Source organism: Vidua macroura, chromosome 6, assembly GCF_024509145.1.
Source record: "Vidua macroura isolate BioBank_ID:100142 chromosome 6, ASM2450914v1, whole genome shotgun sequence".
Classification (NCBI taxonomy): domain Eukaryota; kingdom Metazoa; phylum Chordata; class Aves; order Passeriformes; family Viduidae; genus Vidua; species Vidua macroura.
The window spans coordinates 20,751,748-20,777,927 of record NC_071576.1 but is presented as its reverse complement, the minus strand read 5'-3'; the positions used below and the strand labels follow the sequence as shown (position 1 = coordinate 20,777,927).

The following is a 26,180-nucleotide window of genomic DNA, read 5'->3' as shown; positions in this document are numbered from 1 at the left end:
ACGATGGCTTCAACCTGCTATCTGCAATAATAAAAAAGGCCCCAGTGGCAGTATATCTGCAGTTTCTGTATTTTTTAGGCAATATGCAAATGTTAAAATCCAGAAGCTGTTAACCAGAGCTGAAAACCTGCATCCTGAAAGAGTTTCTACTGGTAAGCCAGTGTTTGGAGTTACTAATAGAGCAGCCCCCTCTGCCTGCTAAAAAATTTTGAAGAGCTTTGTATAAGGCTCCTCCTGAGATTGACTCAGATCTAGATCTAGGCAGTGGATAAATGCTGTTTAGACCATGAGAGCATGCTAGCTTTGCTTTCAGATTTCTTGAGTGTCTTGTTTCCATGTGAGCAGCTGCAGTGTGCCCCCTGCAAAGGGAGTACCTAGCTCAGACTAGCACAGCAAAGTCAGAGCCAGTCCTTGGCTTGAAAAAGTAATGATTAAGTTACCACGTACTTACACAATCATTAGAAAAAATAACTGAGTGTCCGTGGGTTAGGGTTTCCAAACCAGCAAGGAACAGTAAGCACTCGGGATAGATATTGAATTAGAGGGGTTTTTTTCCCCTGTTACTTTAAAAATATGGGGTTTTCTTTCTTTTTCTTTTTTTTTTCATTTTCCTTAATCCTATGCAGAATTGCTACTAACAGGAAAAAATAATGTGTTTTGAGAGGCTTTGTGGTTATTGCCTATCCACTGTTAGTTAAAGTCCTCAGAGGACCAAACATGAAATTGATTCTGGGAAGGCTTGCTAATGTCTTTACTGTAAATTTCCCTCTGAAAGAGAAAGAAGGATGTGATTCCACCCCAAGTGCAAGCATGATGCTTATCACCTGTGGGATTGGAGTTTTCAGAGCACCTGTAATATCAGTGGTTAGGTAAGATGAAGACTGAGGACATGACTACTCAGGACTGTTAAATGTGCCAAAGAATATTTTGTAAGAGGAAGCACTGTGAAAGCTAAGGCCAAATCCCTCCTCATTAATTTACATTCTGTTCCTCTAAACCTCCCCTCTGAGGTTTCTTTTAGCTATCGGCTACTTAATTTCAGACCCTGATTCTGGGGTCACATAGTTTCTGTGCTGCATTGCTGAGAACAGACATAAAGGATGAAAGATGTTTGGAGAGGCAGGATATTGCAATCACGTAAAAAATAAATACTGAAGAATAAAGGTTCGAGGCTCATCCTTGTATCCAACCAATTACAGCCTTCTCAGATCAATATTTTGTGCAACCTGTGAGGAGTAAATGTGTTCTCGACTGACAGACATTTAGCTGAAGAGAGAATTGTGGTGTCTCGAGCAGCCTGCCCTGTGCATAAAACAAATACATGATAATAACTCTGATTATTTATGAACTTACATGCATGTGAGCCAGACCAACTGCTTTGCTTATTTAGCAAAGCTCTAGAATCTCACCTTGAAATTTCTTATCTGTAGAGATGCTGAGCTGATGGGTGCTTTCATTTGCAGCCTTGAATTGCAGTCCCAGAAAGGATTGTAGAAATCCACACTCCATGAAATTTATTAATACTTCAGATTGTACCTGTCAGAAATTGTCCCTGGGTTGCCTAGAGGCCCCTGGGATCTCTTGACTGTGTCCCACTTTACCTCTAAATTTTTGTAGGAAGAAGGGAATATTAAACCAATACACTGCAAAGCAATATTCTGACACAGTTTTTCTGTCTTTCTTTAAATGTGTAGATCCCTAATTCATGAGACTGCATAATTATATATTTGCTTATGAATAATACACTGTGTGGGTTTCTGTTCCCAGTTCCCCACCTCCTTTTTCATTCTTGTTTGGATGCATACTGTAATTGAGCTGCCTCCCAGAGGGGCATCACAACACCCTACAACCGTGAGAAATCCTCATGTCTTGCATACCCCCTATTTCTCTCCCACACCCCGGCTCAGAGAATTTAAGGAGCCCTCATTAATTAACACTGAACCTTGCAGGGTATGCATGAATCACAGCAGCTGTGGTTAGGGACTGAAATTTAATTAGAAGCACATATTAGGAAGGTGATTCTTTGAAGTTTCAAACTGCAAGAGGTAGACAGTTAGCTGTAAGTATGTTGCTGTTTATGAATGGGGGAGTATGTACTTAAGTGTGTGATGGTCCCAGTTTTCAAAGACAAAAAGATAAAGCTAGCAAAAGTTCTTTCCTTTTCAAAGTCACTTCAAGGAAGGTTTTGCCAAAATGATTCATGAGGTTTACTATTGCTGCTTAGAAATTGATGCTGACTGCATCAAAATCTAATGAGAATGCAGTACATGAAAAACTAGGATTTAAAAAAATAAACACAGGAAAGTATTTCAGTAATAATATTATACAATGTTGTTACTTTCTGTCCCAGTGTTTTGATTAAGACAAGATGGGCAACTTCCACACTGCCTGTTTATGGAGAATGGAGGTGTCACACAATATATTAAAAGACTTGCTGGCTAGGAGAAAACAAGGCTATGACATGTTTGATGAAAACACCCATGTCTTGACCACGTTTCTTATATTCAGTGCTGTCATTTCATTGGGGTCTTTCTAACTCCAGCATATTTAGTGTATATATCTTCTTTCAGGCATTATTGGCAAAATAATTTATTTTTTAATACCTAAATACTTATAGATGATTACAAAACAAAACAGTAGAGGCAAATATATGTATTGAAAATAATTACTTGAAAACATTCTTGGGCCACTTGAGGTCAATAAGCGTTGCTATGTGATAGCAAAGGCTGGCAGATGTAGGTGTGTTTTGAGATAATGCATCTCCCTTAAAGACACCAGACCAAAAGACTTGCTACATTTTCACACTCCCTTTGGTATAGTCAGAGGATAATAATAATGAAAAAGAGCTATGGAAATGTAATTGTGATCTGTATAGCTTACATATCATCAGCTGTCTGTAATCTTGCATTTTAAGCCCAGTGGTGTTTTCTGGGTTCTGTTTATAGTCAGGAGAGGGACAGGTGCTCCCAGTGAGCAGATCATGCCACTGGGATAAATGGGTGCACTCTCATTCTGAAAGTGCTCCTACCCACTACTCAGTATGGGAGTATTCTAGGCAACTATGAGTACATGTCTGAATTGTAGTGACTAAGGCTGGCAGAGAAGCCCCATCTTTCTGTACAGACAAGGTGCTGGAGAACCTGTCCCGCTGCAGAGAGCTGTCTGTTCCACAGCACACTGAAGTGTAAGTGCAGCTGTGGGCAGGGCATGCTTACCTGTCATCTTGGTAGCTTTCAAAAACTAAATGGAGTTTAAATTGCTTTGTGCCTAAATATGCAATCCTAAAATAAAAGCAAGAACATTTCTGGGAAGTCAAGAACATTGGGAAAAATGTACTGGCCTTCCATATGGGTCAGATTGTTATAATTCAGTTCTACATTGCTTGAGTAAACATTTCCTGGTTGAAAGTGATGTTTGACATTGCTATGTGCTACTAAGGATATGTAACATTCCTCTCTTTTCAGGAGTGATGCAATTCATCTGTACAGATAGATTGATGAGTCATGCTTGCATACAGTGAGCATGGTATGTACAATTCATGGTGTGAGATTCTGGAACTCACTGTCTCACATACAGGATTAACTCCCACTCACAGTGGTAACTTTTACGTTTTCTGGAACTGTTCAAAGAGATGGATGATTTAACATCAATATTAACAGTTTCTATAAAAGTGGGTTGAATTTTTATTTGACAGCAACCTCCAAAATGTGAAAATTTTGTATCAGTTAGTCATCTCCATACTTTCAGTATGTTCTCATTTCTCACAGTTGCTCTTCTTGGGAAGATGAAGGGAGAAGTTTAATTATTTCAAAACTTTAAAAATTTACACTTGGTTAAAGCTGTGGAGAATTTAATCTGTGCCAAAATCAAGTGCTATAATAAAAGTGCAGGATGACCACAGATCTTGTTGGAGCCATCAGCTCTGCTTTGCCAAAGTCAAATCATGGGGCTTGTTGCTTGAAATAAAACAGTTTTACGAAGGAACAGGCATGTTCTCAGGAAGTATGACCATTAAAATTTGACTTGTCTATCCTCTGATAGGATCCTGATCCTGATTCTGTGAATAGAGTTGAAATAGTGAGCTGTCTACACAAGTGAAACAAGCTTTCTGGAGAGACTGGTGGAGCAAACATTACTGTCAACCATATTAGCACTGTTTTCACCTATATTTTCCCATCACTACTGGGGTTTTTTTGCATGAGCCTCATAGTGAAATGCTGTCTTTGACTTTTCTGTGGCAAGTCTTGAATAATAAAAACAAACACGCACACACAGAACCAAAACAAACTCAATAAGTACGTGTGAGTTTCTTGTTAATTTCCATTATAAATTCTGGATGCTGTACTTGCTTTTGACTGTAATCTTTTTAATTCAACAGGCTGTAGTAAGTGTGAAGGGAGCTAAAGACCATTTTAAAGGTTATAGCCTAAATATTGTCTTACTGTCAGAGCTGACACAAAAATAGGGCTTCAAAATTTTGTTGAGTGGAACCATTATTGAAGAGGATCCATTTAAGACAGATGGTAGAACTGACATTCCAACTGTGCTTATGGTCTTTAAATATCTCTGTGTGCTTTTCACAGCAGAAAGCGTGCTGGTCTTGCTTCCTTGGCCCAGTTCAAATGGGGCTGTAATCACTTGGCACCTAAAATTTAAACCTGTACTTCCCATTATGGCGTTTCTCCCAAGCTAATAGTTTTTTTGAGTGGTCTGACTTCCCATTGGCCCAATTTCCATTATTCCTGGGCCCAAATTGCTTAAACATGTTTTATTGCAAATTTCATTTGTGCCTTTGTTTAGTTGCTAACCATTGTGCCATGTTCTGGTTTCAAAGTGTCAGAATGCTTTGTGATGGTCTAAGAGCTGTGACTGTATAGAAAATGAGTTTTTATTAAGCAGTGATAATAATAGTGACTGTACTGTAATATATCTTTTGCTAGAACTTCAGTGTGTTGTTCTATAACTCTTTTCTTCAAAGAACTTATGTGAAGAACAAAAATACGGAAAACTTCCCATCATCTCTGTTGATTGGTGATTTAATCCATTTATTTTCTGTTGTTTCCCTCCTTCTGAGACTTGGTCTCTGTCTCTTGTTGCCTTGTCTCCTCTATCAGTATCTTTGTCTGATCCACTGCTAAACAAGTCCTGTTTGAAGACAAACCAAGTGCTGTCTGTCCTGCATCCCATTGTGTTGCTGATTTGTATCCTTTATACTATGAATGCCATCCTGTCACTGAGTATGGCAAGGCCATTTTCTTGATGGTTTCTTCTTGCTCTGTCACAGGATAAATTATTTCTGCTGGCAGTATCAGTATTATTGCTGTTGACTTTGTTTATTACTTTAGTTTGAGAGAGCTGTAGAAAGACAGTCAAAAGCTCTGAAGAAACCTAGGCCTCACGGTTTGAATCCTGAGCCTTCTTTCTTTTCTATGTTTTTTTCTCCATTTATTTGGTATGTGAAATATTATTATATGATTACACAGAATGAGACAGGAAAGTCCTTTTTTATTAAGCACAGTGCTTTCTTGTGTTCATACATCATTGTCTGTAAAGTGCATCCAGGAACAGAAGGGTTTTTTTAAGATGAGATTTAGGCTCCTTTATGGATTAGACACTAGATGAGAGAGAGAAAAAAACCTGTTGTAAAAAAAAAAAAAAAATTGTGCTGTTGGTGTCTGTCCTCTTTTGTTTCCTGCTTTGTGTCCCTTCTGAAAACCATTTCCAGTGAGGTGTTCTATTTTCCTCCATCTGTGTGGGAGGGGATATTGGATGTCTGTTTCTATCCCAGTGGTAACAGATTTTTACTTCTTCACCCAAGTGGCTATCCAGACCAGCGTGTGCATTTGATGGGAGATACCATTTGGCAAGTACTACCATCCTCCTTTAGTCTGTTTCTGTTTTGTAGCATTTCAGAAAGGCCAGTTGTACAGCACTGGCAAACACAATGGAAGCCTGGCTCTCCATTTTAGGACATGCCTGCATCCTTTGCCAGAAGGGCAAACAAATCCCACAGGCCTTTTACCTACACAGACACAATTATTCAGAAAATGGTGAATGGCACAGGCAACAGGAAAAAATATCCTTTAAAAAAGAAAAAAAAGGATGAGGGGAGGTGATTTCTGTTGAGTAAGGCTATGCACATCCTGGCCCCTTACATGTTTTCAGGCTGATATAATGGGACATGGCAGGTGTTAACCCACAAGATTCACCAGAGAATTTGGGGTACGCTTGCTTTTCAAGTGCCCTTCCAGCTATTGATTGTGACACTAAATGTACTTTCTTCAGACTTCTGGACTTCAGGTGATATAGTGCAACCCAGGGTAAGTTACACATATCTGCAAGGATTGGCTCAAGTCCTAGGTAGTGATTTTATCATAGTATTTTTTTCTAGGAGCTTTGTATTTTGAGAGTACAAGACTCATAGCCCCTCAAAGCCTATTGCACTAGTGTCTTTTGTTCTTAGACACCAATAGGTGCCTGTAAGAGATAAGGACCTTCCCCTAAACTGGCCATGTTTATCTCTTATTCAATAACTGTACTTTTGTTCTTTTAGTATTTAAGGAGACAACTGAAATACATGTTGGCCCATACATTTCTTCTTCAGGCCGAGGTACTACTGAAATAGCACCAAAAATTGACAAAAGTATCTCTGGGGCAGTGATATTAGAGAAAGGAGATGGGAAGCTGTTTTCCCAGCACGAGAACTTCTAGGATGAGATAGAGGTAATAGTTGCTCTTACACAATATCAAAGCCTGTGGTTTGCAAAGTGAGTGGGATATAAAAGAGACAGTACTTTGCTGCTCAGGGAATAGACTAGGAGAAGTGAACAGCAGGTAACCATGCTGCTAGCAGAGAAAGTGAGAACACTCTTTGGATTACTCATGCCATTGTGGGATGAAGAGTAAAGAAACAGCTGGTAAGCTGTCAGGTTGATCTTACAGAAATGTGAAATGTCTTCTCCTGGTACCTTAGTACTGAGTCATTTGGATGAAGATATGGAGGTAGGGGGAGAGAAGACAAGGTGGTTGCACCTGTTATTAGACTTTTTTTTTTTTTTACTTTTCAATGTAGATACATGTAAAAATGTCCATTTCCTTCTTACCCAATCCATTAAACTCGTCCACAGCCATCCTGTCTTTCAATCCTAGTTTCTTGTATAATAATTTGACCAGGTTGATCAGGATGTTTTTAATTTAAACTGTGTAAATGGTTAGATTGGTACATTCTGCAGACAAGAATGTTGATCAGTAGAGGACAACCAAATACACAATCATTTCAAACAGGTCTTGGTTATGTATGGAGAACATAGATATAGAGATTTAGATTAGAGATACTTATGTGGCTTATTTATCCTCTCCTCTTGAATGCATTAATAAGAACCTGAAGACGTCTACTGCTGTGAGGAAAGGGTGTTTATTATTTGAGTTTTTCTTTCCTTTTTTCTGATCTCAGAATTTTATATCTTCTCATTGTGTGCAGGACTGAGAAGCATATGTGTGGCTCAGTGATTTCCTGTTAGTAATATTCTTCCTTTTTGCACACTGAGATCATCTTGCTTGTGACACATTGACCTTATTTTTATCCCAGCAGGGACACATAGAAATGTAATGATCCTGCCCTGGTAAGGAATAAATTTTTAAACTCATGAGACTTGCACAAGTACAGCTGCTTGGAACAAGGGCAAGGTAAGGAAAAAACAGGAACCCCTTTGCATATCTCTCTTCTACCTTAGTTCTTAGCAGCCCCATATCTACTTAAACTAGATCACATCCCACGGTGAGTTTGCTGCCCTGTCTATGTGGTTTGGTTTTTAGTCTAATTATGTCAGTAGGGAACTGTCAGGGTTTGGAGAGGAGTAATTTTTTTGTAGCTTACATTCCTTAAATACTTCTTATGCTTCTCACATTTTACATATTTAACCCATGGATATGCTGCCAAATCTTTGTAAGTGTTTTTTTCCTCCTACGTGTTCCACCCCTTTGTCAGATCATATTCTGTTTTGCAAGTTGTTACAAAACACTTAATGCAACGTGAATTCTGCCTCCGTTGTTTGCGTCACCCACAAAGCCAAGCAGGCTGTTCTTTTGGCTTGCCTGGAATAGGGTCCTCTAAGAAATAAACACACTTGGCTTGTGCTTTAAGCATCTTTCCATCACTGATGTAAGGCTGTGCATGGCTTTGGTTCATTTGACATGAATCATTCATCCATCAGAGATGTGTCACAATCTGGAAAATTCAAGACTTCAGTCTGAGCAATGACTCCTTTGTAATCAAAGGAAAAAATAAAAGGAGGTTGAATATGTGCCTCACCTAGTTATATCTTGACAAAGTGCTATGAAGGGCAAAACTGGATTGCATTGCAGTGCTAGAAGTGTGAATATTATTCTTTGGACCGGTGGTTCATCTAATCAGCATCTATCTGGACATGTTGTAGAATCCAGGGTTAATGATGTTCCAGTGGCCTCCTCATGTACTGACATATATGTGAAAAATTTTTTCAAAATCTGACTCTTTAAGGGATATCACCTTTTTTTTTTTTTTGGTCCCAGATTAACTTATGTTCTGTTGCTGTTTGGTTTCTGACAAATTTTAATATTGAAAAAAATTGCCTGTATCAGAAATACAGAACAACTGAGCAGAGGTTTCAGAAAAAAAAAACAAAAAAAAAGCTATTCACAATAAATTCCCAAGTATTTGAAGTTTTCTGCCTGAGTGGTTTTACTGTGTCCCTCATTTAGGATCTTCATCCCATGTTGTATCTCATCTTTAGACTTTGACAGGTTGAGATGCACACACAGGGGGGCCTTTTTTCTTGGTGCTTCCAGTTAATTTGGAACTTGGCAGTACACATGCAGTTATTAGTTATTTTCAGCATGCATTTCTTTGCATCTGTCAACAGTAAATTTAATTTGCCATTGCATAGACCATTTTCATAGATCTTCTACTAAGAAACAACTTAAATAATTTTGTGCCAGTTGCAGATTTGTTTCTTTGTTATTTACATCCTTTTCCATAGCACTGACAACTAGGTGAGGTGAGGATGCTTAAGCAGAGTGCCTGCATTGTTTTCTTTATCATACTGAAAAAAAGCCCAACAATTTTAATCCTAATTTCTTTTTGCTGTGTTTTTATAATTTTTAATCCTTTACAGCACTTTTTCTTCTGTTATGTTGTTTATAGGGTTTTTTGGTAAAAAGTGTTCTTTTAAAAGGCCTTTTGAAATTCTGTCTGACATCTGTTTTCTTTTATCTGGTGTTTTATTACATCTTTGTAGATCCAAAAGTCCTGGTGCATTTGATTGCTTATAGAAAGAATAATAAATTTATATTGTCATATTTTAATAATTTGTGACATTTATTTCTGTTACAGTGCCTACCAATGAAGTAGGGTTTGCAGGTGCCTCATTGTCACAAGCATCATTAATACTTAAAAACAAGCAAACAAAAACAAAAAAAACCAACAACCAAATAAAAACAAACAAAAACAAAAAACCCAAAAAAAAAAAAAAAAACCAAAAAAACCAAAAAAAAACAAAAAAAAAAAACCAAAGAAAACTACCAAAACCCAAAGATGTCTGTGTTACTTTCCAGTACTATAGTGGCTGTACTCTATAGGATGTGAATGAAGTTGCATAATTTTGCTTGGAAATCAACTTTACTTGTAACTGTTAAGTAAATGTTTGAAAGATCACCACAATTTGTATTGTATTCTGAGAATAATGTATCTTAAATATTTAAATGTCTTTCAGTAGGTATTGTAGCTCTTCACAACTATTTACAAAGTAAACTACACAACAGTCATTAAATGGTAGCATAGCATTAGTGTTGTGCTATGAATGGGGAAAATCCAGACCTGATATCATCCCTTTCCCACCTTTTTTTGCTTCAGTGCAGTACCTTTGTGTGAAGTTCAGCCTGCAGATAAAGTTTCTGTTCAAGTTACCATTTTCAGAATCAAATATTCGTGGAAATCCTTGTGATTAGGTTATGGCTCTAGACATTTAAAATCATCTGGAGAGTCATTAAGACCTAAGTTGATTGCATTCAGAGAGCAGGGAGTGTGCATGCCCCTCATCAGCAGTGACAGTGGGAGACTTGAGTGGCTTCTCAAAAATGAATTAGGGCTCTTATGACAGTGTTCTGAAGCCCTCAAGACTAAACCAAATCCTTCTTCCCACTTCTTGTGATGTAGAAATCCTTGCAATTTTCAAAGATACGAGATTTTTATTTTTTTTTTTTTTTTTGATGGACATACAGGAGTGGAGTAAATGGCAACTGAATTAAGGGACAATGCAGTACCAAATTTTAACTAAATTTGGGGAAAATGAGTGACACCTTGTAGTTGTAGACCATGGTGTAGAATGATTTATGCTCAGAATTTCACTCAGTGCATGAATAATATTGAATTATAAGCAGTGGTCCCAATACTGATGAGGATAGGGGTCTGGATATACCTGTTCCATCAATAGAGGGGAAAAGTAAATCAATAAAATATTCTGAATTCTTTCATCAGATTTCGTGGAAATGGGAGGTCAAACATCAGTAGTGACAGACGTTGTTTCTTTATGGCTACTGAAGTTGTTTGATCCCTAAAAGTTCATTTGTCTAGGAGACTAACTGAACCATAGCATCTATCTGGATTTTAAAACACATGGTGGACATAAAGCAGGAAGAAATTTTAGAGATAATTTCTTCTCAGACCACAGCTACCACACAAAAACCTTTAAAGTATCAAGGAAGCCAGAAGTGAAGATGCAAAATTGAGAATAAATTGTATGTCCAAGAGACTTTTGCCTAACTTTAGAGAAGAAGCAGAAGTTCCAGAACTCTGGTGAAAAGATCTGACTACACAGGTCAGATTGGGCAAGTGTCCTATTTTTTTTCTATTCTTATTTTCCCATCCTTTCCAGCCATAAGGGCCTTGTTTGTAAGACCTACTATGTTTATCACTGGTAGCAACAGTAAATGGATAAAGACAGGCAGGATAATGACTGATCTCTGAAATGGCTCATTTTGTTAACTAAATTACAGGTTGTGCTGTGGACAGAGACAGTTGGCAGGCAGTGTTGCCCAAGCACCATCCCTCACAGAAAGTGAAATATGTACTTGCCTTTCATTAGTGCACACGGTATCATTATCACCATTGCCATCGTGACAAATGTAATGATTACATGCGTCCCCTGAGAGCAGCTGCAGACAGGAGGGGTGGGCTGAACAGTGAAACAAGCTATCCTGCTATCAGGAACTGTTCAATTTGCAAACAGATCTGTAAATATCTCAGTAAGAGGTCAGACAATGATTGGGTGAGGTTTGCATTTGTCTAGACTTCTCCCATTCTGGGATCTCTGTACCCACTTAATAAAAATATTGTTCTCATTTGAAAAAAAAGAGGGGAAAAATTGTCTTTATGCTTCCTGCAAGTTACACAGCAAGTCCCTTCTAACATAAGGGGTAGGATTAAGATCTTCTGACATGAAGCTCACCAATTGATTTATTAAACCATGACTTTCCTCACAAAAACAAATGACTTGCTCTTTTCCAGTCACTGGACTAAATGCTCTGCCAGCTGTCCTTCTTTACCTGGCGAGCAGTGATATGCTGCTGGTGTTTTCAGAATAGATCCAATGAGAATCTTCCCTTACTCTGTAATAAATCCTGTGAGCAAGAATAATGTGATAATTTCAAAAAGAGAGCATGATGAAAGCTGTTTACTTGTCTTAACAGTTAACACTTTTCTCTTGTAATTATGAAGGGTAAAGGAGTTTTTTTTCATCATATATTAGATAAGCTGAGTGGGCCTAATTTTGAAAAATCAGATTAAACATTTATTGCTTGTGGAAACAGGACCAAAAACCATGACAAAAACTTTTAAGAGCTCCTATATCAGAATGATAATTTTGAACACAGAAGAATTATCAATGTGTTCCAGATGGGAATGTCTAGGCCAGTAAATTTTACCAAGCAAAACCAACACAAGGAGAGGAAGCAGCTCCTGATTTGGGCTCTTACAAAAGTTTTTTTGTCTAAGCACTATCAGTTCATTTTGTATTCTGGAATACAAGAGTCTTTATTCTTGGTTTCTTGAAGAGAAAATTGCATCCTTAGAAATTGTTGTTACCTCTATGAATGTTAGCTCCTAATGCAATGGTCTCAAAAATATTTTATAGCAAATATATGCCTAGATTAGAACTAGTGCTCTCTTAAAAAAAGAAAAGAAATGGATAACATAGTTTCATTAGTTATCTGTTAATCAGAAAAGATGAATCAAAGTGCTTCACTTCTAAGTTTCATACGTTATTTTGTATATCTCATACTTTCACATTTTTAGCTTTCCTAGTTTGAAGTACTTTGAGTTTTTTGAGATTTTCCTATTATAAAAGTCTCTGTATAGCACAACTAATTTTAATTTCTAATTCAAATCTAAGTAATCCTCTTGAAACTGTAGGAATATGTTGCAGGATAACAGTGTTGTATCATGTTGCAATCTGGTTGAACTTCAGTAACCAAAGTAGGTCATTTGCTGCCTAAGTTATTGCTGGCATACATAAGTTTTCCCTTTATCATGCTGCAAGGATACCCAGTGTTAATACTTCAGCAGCCAACAGAGCAGGAGTTTGCAGAACTGGCCTTGTGCTGCTGGGAAAAAAGGTTCCCCTGTGTCTGTGCAGAAGCTTAAGTGTACTGTGAGGCAGCAGCCAGCGTGGCTGTCAGTGCTGTGTGCTGGCTGCTCCTGTGGGCTGCGCGTGGAGCTGTGCCTGCTGAGCCATCCTGAGGCTGGGGCTCCTGCACACACAGCCTGCCTAGCCCTGACACTGCTGCCCCTGGCCTGTGAGCATTGTGACACCTCAGGCCAGCTGAAAGGGCCCTTCTGTCACGCTGCTCTGCTAAGCTCTTTCTATGTTTTGCTTTCCATTTAACAGTAAAATTAGCAAAGTGAAAACCATTACCCATCTTAAGAGCTATTACCTTAATTACAAAGAAAATATTTAATGTAACATTGTTACGGTCAGCATGCTCAAATGTAACCAACTGTAACTTTGAAATGCTATCTAAAACGTCTTTAATTCAGCATTTAGAAAAAGTTGCTGATTTAAGAATCCAGGAAACTCAGCTCTGATCACAAGCCCTGTACCTTTAGTAATGTGAGTCATTGCATCTGTTCTCTTTTTCAGCTATCTCAGACATGCAGTAGAGACATTAGCAGTAGTATTTTGGTACATAGTGTTGATGCTTTTGTGGGTCTGCTTCCTCCTTAATTTTTCCCATTTTTTTCCTTTTTGTAGTTTTATGAGTGCCTCTTCAGGAAGGAGCAATTCATAGCATTGTTCCAACCCTGGTATACAAGACAAAAAGCACTATAACTTGTAAGTGACATACACAAATGGAACTGCAGAGTGTTTTCAAAATTGCTTGTCACAGCAAGGAAAGTACACATAAACCCATAGTCAAAAGAGGGAAATGTTCTGAGACGTTAGTGGTCAAGACCTGGTATTGTGGCTTACATTGTTTCTGGAAAGCGACTGATCTGGATATAGTAGGGCTGCTTGAGTTGGACAGAAAATAGTTCATCTTTTTGACAATGAAGAGTGGAAATCTTTGATTTGTGTTCAGCTAGCAAATGTGGCAGGGTTAAGTGCAGGTTCCATTTGTGTGTCAGTGCAATGATAGAAAAGTGGCTTTTGCAAATAAACCACAGGCAAATCTCAGAAAATAATGCAGTATACCCAATTCTCCACCGCTAACAGGGTTAAGAAGACTCAGAGGATCAATTTAAAGAAACAGTTTTCAAGCCAAATGTATTTCTAGATAAACAACAGTGAAGTCTAAGGAATGCTGCCAGGATTAAACAATGCCCCTAATTTCTAGTTAGCAGTTGATCTCAATTCACGCAGGTAATAAAAGGAGATGCCAAATCTTCTGTAGCTGTTTGGTAGTCTCCAGCAAATGAGTTAGAGTCTCAGCCCAACTGATAGTGGTTGCAAAAATTGAAAATCCCAAAAAAAGTCAGGTTTTAGTATGCACCCAGACTAATTTAGAACTCCTTTCTGTCCATCTGTCCTGAAAACCTGAAAAGAAAAAGTGTTGTAGGGTTTGAATCTCACTGCTCTTTTTGGAGTCCTCTCAGCAGGTGCATTGGTTAGTGAGGATGTCACATAGGGAGTTTTCATTACTGTTTGTTGCATGTAGTTGGATGTTTAAAAAAAAAAAAAAAAAGACTAACTATTGTATCTTGCATGTCTATAAAGATAACCAGAAAAATGGGGAGACACTTGGCAGAGCTACTTCTCTATTGCTTTGATCAAAATTGAGACATAGCTGCTGGGTTTTTTTCCTTTCCCTCACCTTTTTCTTTTCTTTCCTTTCTTAAATGCAGCTCTTGCTATTAACCTTTCTCTCAAAAACAGTAAAGCCTCTTTCATGTTTCCTTCCCATTTCAGATCATTCTGTTGAGGAAGTGTTTGCTAAAAAAGATGGCAAGGCTTTCGTGTTCTTTTTTCTTCTTGAAACCACCTATGTAGTTTCACAAAGAAAGAAGGAAATAGAGTCCTGGAGGCTGGGGGAAGTACATGTCACCAGTGCCACCTTGAAGGTTGTAGGGCTGTTAACCACTGACTGTGATACTCAGCCCACTGATTTAGGGTTGCATCTTTGTTTAACATGCGACATTGAAAGCAAAATCACCCCCAAACAATCTGAGATGTAGTCACCTGAAAGAAGAAAGTGATTCTTGATAAAAGTGAATTGATAATTACATATTAAAAAGCACCAGACCAATATAAGTTTCAAATAACTTTGTGTGAGGAAAGTATATTAAACAAACTTTCCCTTGCCACCATGTAGCACATGCTTCAATGTCGAGTCCTTATTAAAAGGACTGCAGTGTTATCTCCCTTGATAGTAATTCTTCTTATTGTTCCCTTGAGATAATGCTTCCCAGAGTTTGGCAGGGAGCTTAAGGAAGGCCAACCTCTTTAGCAAGAGCAACAACGGCACGGGATAAATATAGTATGCAAAATCAGATGTGCCTTTTTGAAGCTAATAGTGGGCCTCATGAGCTACCAGTTTGAAGTGGTTATGCTCTACATGTAATTTCAATTTGAGAAACCCACATATTTCTTTGTCTAGGAAAGATAAAAATAAATTACAAATGTTATAAAGCAAGATTTTAACTGGATACATTTTTAGAGTTTGAATGCCTTCCACTGAATATAATGTTGCTGTTTGTATTAGAAAATTGTGTCTTCAGATAAAATAAATATCTGAAGTTTAGGCTTATAAATTGTAAGAAGATTTCTGCTTTATCTCATATTGTCATCTTTTCTGCTTCTTTTTTTTCTTCAAAGGAAAAGGGAGGATGAAAATATAGACCAAATGTAAGAATAAGTAATATATCTAGAAATTAAAATTCTAACAAAATTTGGGTAATTAAATAAAACTATTGTAATTATTTTATTCTGGAAAATCTGAGAAGTTTAAATGCCATCATAGGGTGGATTTTTAAAACTCTTTGATACTTTTTTTTTAATACACCTGACATTTTGAACCAGTTGTTGTGCTCCCTGATGTAGTCTGGCCATTTATTGGTGGTCTCTTTTCCCACAATGGGAGGGTTCTGCTAGTGTTTGAGGCTCATTAATGAGAAGCTGTGCAAACCCTTCTGAAAGTTTCAGAACCCTGACATAGGAATCTGCTGTGCATTAAGTCTGGCATTTGTATCCATCTATTTAGGGAGACTGTAATTAGGTTAACTTGTGTTCTGGTGTGAAGAAAGACTATGGTGATTTTATGATACAGAAGTACAATCTGTTTGTTTTATCCATCCTTTAAGTGTTAGTATAGGCTATCTTTGCATGCAGGCTGGTGTTACATGAATTCCCTGGAGCTTATTTCACTTATGTCGTGTACTTAATTCTTTGGTACAAGAGCATGAGTGGCGTTTGGTGGATCAGCATAAATTTCATATTACTAATTCCAAAGCAACAATTTCCATTTTCTGAAGGAGAGTCTTCGATTATTAATATTGTAATGAGGATAGTGATATTTATTCAGAGGAGCAGTGGAATGCCACAGAGATGAACAGGACAATCTCTTTTTTTGCAAAAAGCAGATGCGTGCTATTTTGTTGTATTTTCTCATCTTCTTCTAATTGTAATATGACTAAATATAGAACACATGGTAGCTACAAACACAGGGAATCCATGAATCCATGCTGGCATTCCTTTATTTGTTGTTCTTGAAGTGTCCCCACATGCTTTGTTTTGTTGGTATTTTCTTTATAGCCTGACAAAGCTGTGTCACTAGCATTGCCCACCAATTTGCAAAATTATCTTTTGAATCTTGACAGTGTGTATCATCCTCGGAGCTTTTTTTTTTTTTTTTTCCTGATGAAAGCCCATGATCTTATAATAAATGGCTCTGTTTAAAATACTGTATAATTTCTGATTGGTATGTAATTCTATACTATGAGGGTAGTGAGGGACTGAGGGACTGGAACAGGTTACCTAATGAGATGGTGACTGCCCCATCCCTGGAAGTGTTTGAGGCCAGGTTCACCATGGCCAGCTTCACCAACTGGCCACTGCTGCCTGGTGCATCTGCCAAAATGCCTGTTGACACAAGCCCCTTTCTAAGGCTTCTTGGCTCCCTCTCTGCAGGCAGAGCTAAAAGGCCAGCTCTAGGATGGAGATGGGAGCCTATAGAACTGAGTAAGGTCTAGAGGTGCAGAAATGAGGAAGGTGATCAACACTTCAGTCTGTCAGACTGGCTTGCTAGCCACCATGCTGCTTTGGTTTTAGTTCCTTTTATCAGAAGTCTGCTCTATCTGCCTTCCAAGCCCAAGCTCCCGTGCCATATGCTGCCAGTGTTGTCCTCCATCTGCCTGAAGACACAGATAACAGCTGTAATAGTTGGCCACAGACATCCATCACCCCTATTGCTCCTTCAGTTTGTATTTTACAAGATCAGCCTGTTGCAAGTTTGTCTCTCCCAATCAACTCTTCAGATAGCTAAATTGTCTAGGAAGGAGAAAATACGGAGAGTTGGGGCTATGGTCATATCACTGCAAAAAGATAAGGCCTGTGTTACTCTTATTCCCCTAAACAAAATGGCAGTTCTTTAAATTTGATTTTTAAAGGCCATGTTATTTTGTGCTGAACATACAGTATCCTTTTTCAGATCTGGGTCCTCTGTAGGGCTTTCTCCTGAGTAGAAATGTCAGAGTTTGACCTACTAATTTCAGCAGCCTGCTGACAAAATAATGAATGAACAGAGGAACTCTGTTCTTGCACTTGGGTAATATTTACTGAGTGTTGCTAAATCACAAAGTGCTGGACAAAAGCAAGAAAATTTTTCCTTCCAGTATGTAAGCATAAACTGTATGGTCTAAATCACAACAGTCCTGTATATCTAAATTCCTTTGGCTGCTCCATTTTATTCTTACAAATTCTTCTTTGATCAAGGAATGGACATGTTAGGGCTGGTTTTGTACTGGTCTTACCTCCCATACCCTGAGATTCCTTTACCTCAGTGCTCCTAATGGTAGCTACACTGATTTCTGAATAAAGGGTGTCTCTAAAGGTGTACTTCAGTACTTCAGCTTTTTTTGTGACATCCATTCCAAACAATCAAGTTTCCATTTGGCAGCAGTTCTGTTTTAAATAGCATAGTACATGCTTGGCAAGGGGCTCAGCTGATACCCCTTTGCCAAAAAATAAGCAAATTCTGCAACACAAAATAAATATGCAAATAGCAAAGTTGTAATTTTTTTCACAGCTGCCTAGCTTGATTTAATAAAATTCTCATCTTTGTAGGAAAAGTCAGTCTTGATGTGAGGTGCTTTTTCCAACCAGTTTCAGATGCAGCCTTTTTACCTATTTAGTAGTTGTTTCATCCTATGTATATGTAAAACATGGATGTTTGAAGTGTTCCTTGGTAGCAAAGTTAAGGTAATGTAAATTGCTAGGTAGTGGCTTAAAAATGAAGGACATTTCAGTTATTTGCTCTTTTTCTGTAGCTTCTTGTTCCTGCAAAATTTTGTCAAGTCATTTATCTTTGTCTCTGCTTTCCAGCATGAAATGGTACTGGTGGCCTCCTTTGTGAGCTATGTCTTCAAATCACTATGTTCTCCTCTTCTCTTTTTCCATCTCTGTCTAATATTCCACTATTTCTTATCTATCAGTGCTCTGTCATGCCATTAAATTATTTTCATTAGAAATTTAAGTTTCCTATACAGCAATGTTCATGTATTTTTAATGTTCTGCTTCCATTAAAAATCTTAGGAAACGTCTTTAATTCAGAATTAGGAAAGCCTTCAGCTGGAATCCAGCCACATCTCAAAAGCCTCATTATACTAACTTGAAAAAAAATCTGCCATTTTAAGAAAACAAGCTTTGAAAAACTAGAAATAAGCTGTTATTGAATCCAGGTACTGTTTGTGTTTGCAAATCCTCACATTTCCCTCTTTTTCTTGTTGGATTGGAGAGACCTATTAAACCTTAGTTCAAACTTCTTGCTTGTCTAGTAAAGACTACTTTGGTTACAATAGGCTGTTGATATTATACAGTTTATGGAATCTGTTCATAGATTTCAAAAGGAACATAGAACACAGGCCCTGGATGCATTAAATTCTATTAGAATTCTATTCTATTAAAATTCTGTAAAGAAAACACAAAGAAAGGAAAGTGTAGTAGTATATAGTGCTTAGTCATATAATACCTTTAAATACAAATTTTCAGACCACTCTGAAGCACTAGGTTATAATTTATGATTAAGAGAAGAGAGTTTGCAAAAAAATATACTCTAGGCAAAACCAAGTTTAAATAGATTAATTCTGTCCAAAGCCTCTTCACCCCTTGCACTTCTACAGCTCTTGCACTTGGGTTAATTGGAGGGTGGCAAGTTGGTATTTGTGATCACCTTTCCTGTTGGAATGCAGTGTCCTTTTTTAATGCCATCTTCTTGACAAATGTTCACTTTTCTGTTGGTTATGAGTGGAGACAGCTCTGATTGCTGTTACTGAGTAATATATGCTGTGCCTTCAGCTCGCTGACATCTCACAATTGTACCAATGCTTTTGATAAGAAAGCCAAGTAGTTAAAGTACATGGTTTATTCCACGTGGCCTGTAAGTATCAGATCTTTAATTCCATATTTTGTGTATGTATTGGGTTTGCATGGCAGGGTTTTGATGTCTTCTGTAAGAAGCTGTCTGACAGAGCCAATGCCAGCCAACTCCAAGACTAGGACCTGCTGCTGGCCAAGGCCATCTGCGAAAGTGGTAAAACCTCTGTGAAAACATAGTTTAAAAGGGGGGAAAAGTTGCTGAGCAGGAGCAATGGCAGTGGGATAGAGCCCATGGTGAAGCCCATAGTGCTGCAGGGAGAGGGTAGAGAGTTCGAGAGTAAAGTCCTGAAAGAAGGGAGAGTCAAGGAGAAGGTGTTTTTAAGATTTATTTCTCATTACCCTACTCTGATTTGGTTGGTAATAAATTAAACCAATTTCCCTAAGTTGAGACTGTTTTGACGGTGACAGCAACTCATGAGTGATCCTTCCCTGCCCTTATCTCAACTCATAAGCCTTTCATTTTATTTCTTCTCCTTGTCCTGCTGAATTGGAGAAGTGATAGAGAGGCTTTGGTGAGTATCTGGTGTCCAGTGAGGTTCAAACCACTGGAGCATGACTGCCACTTTAGCTTCTGCCAGCACAGATTGTTGGCAAAGTTGTCCAGTGGATTGAAACCCCAGGGGAGATGTTGTGAGATGGATGGACATATTTTCTCCTGGAAGATCTCTGCTTTGGAGCAAGTTCCTTGTTCTTGTGCCCTACTAAAATGTGACTTGCTACTGCAGTAATTTCTTTATTGAGTGAATGTGACATTTTAGCAGCTGGTCATGTTTTTATCTGAAGAATGAGTTGCAGAGCAGCTCTTAGAAAGGTAAAAGGCCTACTTTTAATCAGTGAACTTCTATAATTCTGGAAGAGTGCAGCAGCTTAAACATACTTCATGTTTAAAATGCAGCATACAATATGCATTGGTTCCCTTCTCTGAGAAAATTGAAGCTCCTGTCAACATTCAGAATTGTTCCTGTTTCTGACCTAGTGCAGGATCATATCTACAAGGTATAATTTCACAAAACTTTTCAGGATATACTGTTTATATTTTCAGAAGACATTGTCAGAATATTTAATCCTAATTATAGTTGGAGTTCACACCCTCAGATAGGGCATATTTTTATGATGTGTATTTTAATCTGTGAGAACAAATTAGCCATCTGAATAATGTATTTGCCAGTGAACCAATAGACAGGTATCAACCCCTTTAATCTGTTTTGCATTTTGTTTTCATTAGAAAATGCCCCTTTTCAGCATGCTGCTCATTTCTGTTTCTTTACTTGCAGTATGATATCCCTAAATGAGTGGGGTTTAGCAGCCTCGTGGCTGGAGTTTCACCAGCTGTGTAATAACCATTGCTTTTTGGAAATTGTGTGGCCTAAACACACCTGCATGTGTTTCTTGAAACATTTTACTGCCTGTTAATTGAGTGGCAGTGTACTGGTGCTATCCTAGGTAACAGGAATAAAGATTTAATTGGGCACTTCGTCGTAGGCACTGAATAGCACGGAAGGAAGCCTCCCTTCTAAAACTGCTGAATATCACTGATTACTGGGCTTGGCAGGTATCAGATACAAGAGCAACTAGATGTGCCACAGAATTCCCCAGATTTTGAGGAAATGGGTTTCGGGTAAGCTTAGTACAAGCCTCATCATGACTATGATGATAATGTAAAGCAGGATACCCTGCTTGATATTAATTAACTGTACTGCAACAACATCTGGAGGCCCCACTGGATACCAGGACTCCACTGGGGCAGATAACATACAACTATACTGTTTGATAAGCCTTTTGATAATGTGACTTCACATTATAAAAAGGCAAACTGGAGAGAGAGAAATTAAAGTGGCTTTTTCAAGGTACAGCAGACCAGCAGTAAAAGCAAAATCTTTTCTTTCAACCCTGTACTCTATCTAACTAATCTTGATTACCTCTGTGAGTGAGTTAAAATTTAAATGTCTCGATCTGTACTAATGCTATCACCTTACATGAAATATGTGAGCTTTGGGTGTAAAATTAATTCCTAAGTGTAATTCTGCTGATGTTATGTGTTAATGTTACTTAAACTGTTTCAGTGATGTGTAAAGCTCTTATCTGATGCAGGGTATCTAGGCTGAAATAAGCAAGCAGCTTCTACATTTTATGTCTTTTCTTGGTGAAAATATCTTGTGTGTGTTGTTGTACATATAATGAGTCACTCCTGACCCTGGTAGAACTGTCACAGAATTGAGCTTTTTTTTTTTTTTTTTTAATTTTCTTCAGGGTAGTTTTGTTTATAAAATAAACTTTTATTAGACAAAATACAAAGATTGAAAGACAGAAAGATGCAGGGAGAGAAGGCGATTGAGTAACATTAAACCAAGAGAATGGCAGTTTCATATCCCACTGGTAACTCTATTTCTGTAATATTGCAAAGGTGTTTGGTCAAAAAAGGTTCAAGACCGGGAGTAAGACATACTTTAGTAGCAGTGTATGGCTGTGCTACAATTTCTTGTAGTAAGGGTCGTTGGAGAAGTATCATATTACCATCTGTGTCTCACACAAACCTTCAACTGGCAAAAAATGAAGGACAGTTTGGAAAATTTGTTAAACTCTTAACAAGGAAACTGGTATAAATTTTACTTTAGCCAAATAATGTAATGTGTCTCCACCCAAAGAGTAGAGATCATCTTTCAATACAAGGAGCACTCCCAGACAGCACTCCTGAATTTAACTGTTGATCATGATGAATAAGCCTCAAATATGAGCCCCCTTGGTAAGATTGTATAATTTCTGTAAACTAACGTAAAAAATTTCTGGTATCTCCACTTGAAATAAAAGTATAAGTAAACTGAAGGAGTTTCAGTGCCATGGAGAAGTGTGAATGAAAGAAAGACTGGAAAACCTGCTTTTAAATAAGAAACTGGGAGAGCTGAGGTTCTCTTACGCTCTATAAAACTGAGGAGAGAGTTTGCAGTCAAGGAAAGATGAAGCTGGAACGCTAAGTCTTTTGCTGTAGCTTTTTTTTTACTCTGAGGATGGACTAAAGGCATTGTGTGTGGCTGTGACAGATGTTTATCTAAGCTATCTTTCTTAAACCTTCAATGGAAAAGATTTGATTTTCATTAATATTTCTCAATTTAATTTTTTCACCACTTCTTAAAATGAACAAGAATCAGTAGCAACATTCAAGAAAATTTTGGCTTGGTCACAGACTTACAAGTCATTTGTGGCAGTATGATGCTAGATGGTGTTTCAGTATAGGCAGTAACAGTTAAACAATACTGATCTACTTTTCAGGAAGAGCTGAGCACAAGGTTATATTCATATTGCTGTATTCAATGGCTCTTGATTCTGCCCATGAATTTGGTACTTTTTTTTGCTTAAACATAATTGTCAAATTTTTTTTTTTAGATATTTGTAGTTCTTTGAGCTAGTGCTGAATCATTGCTTCATGGCTGTATACACAGTTTGAAGTGTACTACTTTTTGGAACCTTTTATATCTCCTCTTTTTCTTTTTGAGATAGCCTATAAAGATCTATGCACTGTGTTCAAGAATTTAAGTCAAAGGTCCACCTTTAACTTATAATAGAGGTTTTCTTTTTGTACATTGTTCTTTTTCATTATAATTCTTGAATTCCACTTGCTTTTTTGACCGTTTTCAACACTATGCCAATCCCATCAAAGTAGCAACTGTAATGAATCCTAGACTTCTTTACTCAGCTGCAAATCACAAATGTTGCTCTAAAATATATCCTGTAGTTTATAAAAGAATCAATTTAGGCAAGATATATGACCTCCTATAAAATTTTAGAAGTGAGTAGATTATAACAATTGTCCTTTTTAGCCTTATAAATTATGTATCACTGAGAACTGCTTCTTTTAAAAACCATGCCCCCAAAGGGTAATAATTTGTATATATATTTATCCTCTGTGTGTGTGTGATTCTTTCTGATAAATAGGTTTTAACTGGCATTGAATAGATCTGGTTGAGCACCTTAAAGAAGCAGTAACAGTATATAACAAAAAATTACCTACTGCTTCTTATAACAGCCCTTAAAAATCAAAATTACCTGACTTGTGTATTTCCTTTCCCCTTAACATTTTTTCCTTGTTTCAAGATAACTGTGAAGTGTTGGCACCCTGATCAAAAAACTTCCAAGCCAGGTGCACTTCAGTGCCTGTCATTTCTCTCAGATCATTTGCTGTTTTTGTTGATTCTCATATTTGCCAGGGTGGCAATACTGGTTCTTGAGTGTTCTTCCCCTGCTGTCACTGTTTGGATAAAGGCAGGCTTCATTCAGTAAACTCTCCTTTTGCTGAGGAGTTTTTTACATATTGAATCCTGATTTCAGACTTACCTCTCAGTGATATTAAAAACAGTACTGAATATGGCCAGGCAGAGAAGAGTAGAACTAACTGCCTTATACTCTGTGCTGAATACAGGTTCTAATACTTGCCCTTCTAAAATCCATTGATACATGTGTACCAGAAAGATCTGTCCAGCCATGCGTTCAGTTCTAGCCACGGCCCAGAAGGGCCCTCTAAGGACAATGCTGGTTTTTACTACCTTTCAAATCAGCAGGAACTTTCTGAGTTTCTGTTTACAGTGAGTTCACATCAAGTGATTTGTAGTTGTAGTAAGAAATGAGTGTCCTCTGTGGAATATGCATCTATACCTTCAGTTCTCCTGGATAACTTGCAGCATTTAGCACTGTTCTGAAAAGCCTCCTAAACCACAGAGAGTGAGCAATCATTCAGAGGGACTAACATTCAGAATCAAGTTTGAGGCAGAGCAAAAATAAAAAACAACTAGGCAAACAAAACCCCAAAGGAAATCAAGCAAAGAAAATCTTAAAGAAAGAAGTGAAAACAAAGAGGAAAAAATAAAAGTTCAATCTCTTTTTAAAAACATAGACTGCAACTGTGAGGAGCCTAAGAAGAAGCAAGCCATTCCAGGAAATGCAGTTCTCAGGGTTATATAAAACCAAGGCAATTTTCCTGAATTTAGAGGGTAGTGCAGTTGAAGTGTATGTGTGTGGCATTTTTTTTTGGGGGGGGGGGGGGGGGTGGGGAAGTTTACTAAACCTTCCTACAGCATGAGATGGCTTGTTGTATTACTAAAAGAGCTTGTATCAATTTCAAATGAGAGCAGCAAAATCAGCTATGATCTGCAGGATGGAGTAACCAGGAGTGTTGTCTGCCAGGTTTGGGCTGGTGTCTAGCCATGCTGGAACCAGCCAGTGTGGGAGGAGGAGGCAGTACGTGCAGCAGTCGCTATTTAAATATTATACAATAAAATGAGTGTGAGAAAACACAGCCTGGGATTATAGTCAGATTTCAGGTATGTTTTATAAATGCTTCCTTTAATTTTACATTTTGCTTCAGAAAAATAAGCAAAACAACACAAAAAGATACTGGGATAAACCCTGCTTCCACTTCCATCAGTAGGAATTGAGTTTCTTCAACAGAATTGCTATTGATTCACATTTATGCAGCTGAGAGTAGGATCTGTCTTTATGCCTGGAGTTCTCTCTCTTGGTTTTTGAAATGAAATGCTTTCTGAATGCAGAGAACAAATATATACTTTTCATGTGGACAATTTAAATTTTAGATTTAGAAAAAGAGAACCTTAGAGTAAAGCCCTTTTCAGAGCACAGAGTGCATGTGGCTGTTCATGTACGTGTACCATCGAACTGCTGTGCTTGGCTGTTCATGTGTGTGTGCACTCTAACTGCTCATCTTACAAAGTCACTGCCAACCCCATTTCACTTTCTTCCTACCTGGTCTGCTACATAAAGACAGATGCCTTCAAAATGTAAAGGCATGGCATGGAGAAAGCAAAGGCCCACCAATTTGCACACAGGACAGGCTCTGCTTCTCTTTGAATGAAGGGAAACAAAAGTTAAAACATACCTGCTAAACTGTAAGACCTCAGACCTGTTCTGAGGTCCCTTCAGAGGAAAGGAACAGATTTTGAAGGAGTTGAATGTAGAAGCTGAGGACAGCTTAAGACCTGCTCCACTCAGATTGTAGTTGCTCTCAGGGCTGAAATGCTTGGATTGGCAGTATATAATCAGTGTTTAAGTGAAATATATCTGGATTTTCAGGGCTTGTACAGCTTGGAAAGATAGGTGTCTATAACTCCTCTGTCACAGATAAAGAATCTAGTTTACAGAAAGGTAAAAGAAAAGGTTGCCCAAAGTGAACCAATGCTTCAGGGCAAGCAATAAATTGCTGATCTCCTGATCCAGGCTGTAGATTAGCTCTCGTGTCCTTTAATAATGTTGAAAATGTTTGGTAATTGTGCATATAACAAACTGTTGCCAGGAGTCTGTGTAGAGTAGACAGGTGAAGGAGAAGCCTTGTACAATTTTTTTTCAGTATTTTGTGCTTTTTTTCTTCTTTTAACTTATCTACAACCATTCCATTATGTGATCATAATTATATTTCTAAATTCTTAGAGACATAATGGCAGAAGTTTATCTCCAGAAGTGCTTTAAGGAATGAAGTGGTAATGTGGCTTTTGAGGGCAGCAATTTTATGGGACCAATCAGCACAAGACAAATTCTTGAAAAAACATTAAAAATCCTTTTTGGCACAGTAGCCATAAAGAAAGAAGAGAAAAAGTAAGATAGATTGAATGCTGAGTTCACTTCATTATTTATAAATAAAATGGTTTCAGTTTTTCAAGACATAGTGCCAGCACCTGATGTCACTTTGAGGTTTCAAAAACATTAATTAATGGTCGCCTTTCCATGGAAACTTTTTGGGGCACTCACTGAATACCAATATAGAGAGGAAAAAAAAATTGCACTTTCTGTTAAAATTCTCTCAAACCCTTTTGGACCACCTAACTTGTTTGTTTTGTGTGGCTCTGTATTCACCTTGTCCCTTGCTGTATAGTTAGGATTTTTTTTTTTCCTATAGCTACAAAATAAATTTTATAGGTAGTGGCTCAAATGTAAATCTTGTCACATATTTACTGGTCTAGTTAATACCTTTTTTTGGTTATGGAAAGAAAATCCACCAGCTGAATGTGTGGGGAAAGGAATGAAAGGCTATGTCCATCATGACGTGTTAAACCGTAA

General features: G+C 37.8%; 1 protein-coding gene across 11 annotated transcripts in view; it reads left to right on the top strand.

Annotated features, from left to right (window-relative positions):
* The window catches only part of NRXN3 (neurexin 3), a 708,775-nt gene that overhangs the window by 543,985 nt on the left and 138,610 nt on the right, over positions 1-26,180 (top strand). The window lies entirely within an intron of this gene.